Source organism: Cynara cardunculus (assembly GCF_001531365.2).
Source record: "Cynara cardunculus var. scolymus isolate 2C chromosome LG 12, CcrdV1, whole genome shotgun sequence".
Classification (NCBI taxonomy): Eukaryota; Viridiplantae; Streptophyta; class Magnoliopsida; order Asterales; family Asteraceae; genus Cynara; species Cynara cardunculus.
Window position 1 is genome coordinate 21,757,044 of NC_037539.1, and position 2,464 is coordinate 21,759,507.

Here is a 2,464-nt window from a genome sequence, read left to right on the forward strand (position 1 = left end):
GTGATAACCAGGATCAAGTTATCACATTATCCACCCCTTAAAAGAATTCCGTCCCGGAATTCCTTTAATCGAAAAGCCATGGATATTCTGATTTCATCTTGGATTTTAATTTCCATGTTGCTTCTGGTCCTTTGTGAAACTTCCACCGAATTTTAACCAGATTTATTTCTTTGTTTCTCAACACCCTGATCTTTCTGTCGATTACGGCTTCCGGTGTTTCTACAAAATTCAACTTACTGTCTAATTGAATCTCTGGTAACGGTATAGCTAAATTCGGATCAGCCAAACATTTTCGCAAATTCGACACGTGGAAAGTGTTGTGAATTAAACTCAACTCTTCTGGCAGCTCTAACTGATATGCTACTGGCCCAATTCGTTTACATATTCTGAACGGCCCCACATATCTCGGACTGAGCTTCCCTTTCTTTCCAAATCTGATGACACCCTTCCATGGTGAAACTTTCAACATCACAAAATCACCTATACTAAACTCAATTGGCTTTCGACGATTATCTACATAACTTTTCTGGCGATCTTGTGCTGTTTTTATTCTTTCACGAATCTGTTCAATCTTTTCAGAAGTTTCTTGAACAATTTCAGGACCTGTCAGCTGTTTTTCACCCACCTCATTCCAACACAATGGCGTTCGACATTTACGTTTATACAACACTTCATACGGTGCCGCTTGGGTGCTGGAATGGTAACTATTGTTATATGCAAACTCTATTAATGGCAAGTGATCTTCCCATGATCCCCCGAAATCAATAATACAACTTCTCAACATATCTTCGAGAGTTTGAATAGTTCTTTCACTCTGCCCATCAGTCTGCTAATGATAAGCTGTACTTAATCGGATTTCAGATCCCAAAGCTTTCTGTAATCTTCCCCAGAACTTTGAAGTAAATCGACTATCTCTATCAGAGATAATAGACAAGGGAACACCGTGTCTGGTAACAATTTCTTTGATGTAAATCTGCGCTAGCTTTTCTAAAGAGTATTTCTCTCTTATTGGTAGAAAATGAGCAGATTTAGACAAACGATCCACAATTACCCAAATTGCGTCATACCCCTTTGGAGTTCGTGGTAACTTCATAACAAAATCCATGGTGATGTGATCCCATTTCCATATAGGTATTTCCAAAGATTGAAGGCTTCCATAAGGCTTCTGATGTTCAATCTTGACTTGTAAACATGTCAGACACTGTTCCACATACCGAGTTATAGCTCTTTTCAATCCTGGCCACCAATAAAAGGGTTTCAAATCTCTATACATCTTATTGGTGCCTGGATGGATAGAGTATCGGGATTTATGACTTTTATTTAATATCATATTTCGGATATCTCCAAAATATGGTACCCAAATTCACCCTTGAAAACACATAATTCATGTCATTTGGTTCCAAGGTTGAAATCATTTTACCCAACCTTTCTGATTTGATATGATCTTCTTTCATAGCTTCCTTCTGACATCTCAAAACTTCTTCATGAATATCAGGGACTAAACTTATTCTCATTGCCACTGTTTTAATAGTTCCGCTCTTTTCTTTTCTACTCAAAGCGTCAGCTACCACGTTGGCTTTTCCTGGGTGGTAAAGGATTTCACAGTCATTGTGAAGTCTAGAAATCATACAAACATGATATGATCTTCAAGAATCAAGATGAACATAAAAGTAAAGAGAATATTATCAAAGATTGATTAGATTGAGAGAGAGAAATTTACAGCTCTAATCTTGATTACAATTCTGCTAATGACTTTGTAATGACAATTACAAAGGAAAAATACTATTTACACTAGGAATAGTAAAACTACACTATTACAAAATAAAGTTATTCTAAGGAGAAACTTGAATACAACTTTAACGCTCTAACTTGAACCCAACATTCTCCCCCTTTGGATTCAAGTTTGGACTCTTGTGAATTTCGTTTTGCGCAGTCCAAGAATCTTCTCCAATCTTCTTAGAGCATTCCTATATTGGATCTTCTCCTCGAGCAAGTTTATCGCATTGATCAGCAAGTATCTTTCCTTGGAACTCATCCGTTCGGATTCAGCAGCTTTATCGTTCATCACCCTCTTCAAGTCAAGTGTCCTTCTCACTAATTTGATCGTACGGTCAGAATACTTATTCAACTCGCTAAACCTCATGAACTTCTTTACTTGTAGTTGAGCAAAATAGACGACCCCGAACTCTGGGCTTTCAAGAACCATATACACTGGATAGCCTTCAATGTCTTCTAGGTCATGATTCGGTCTTTTAAGATTGATGATTCACTGATTGTCTTCAAGGCCCATCTGTACATCAATGACCATTGCCAGTTTCACATGACATCATATAAATCTCTTGATTGCTTCAAGAGCAACCAATTCTCCTTCTTTTCTGATCGTCATGTTTTTTAGTTCAAAATACATATATTCAAGGTCATCCAAGTATAAGTTCGAGAAGTCTGCTTCGCTGAATCTCCAAAT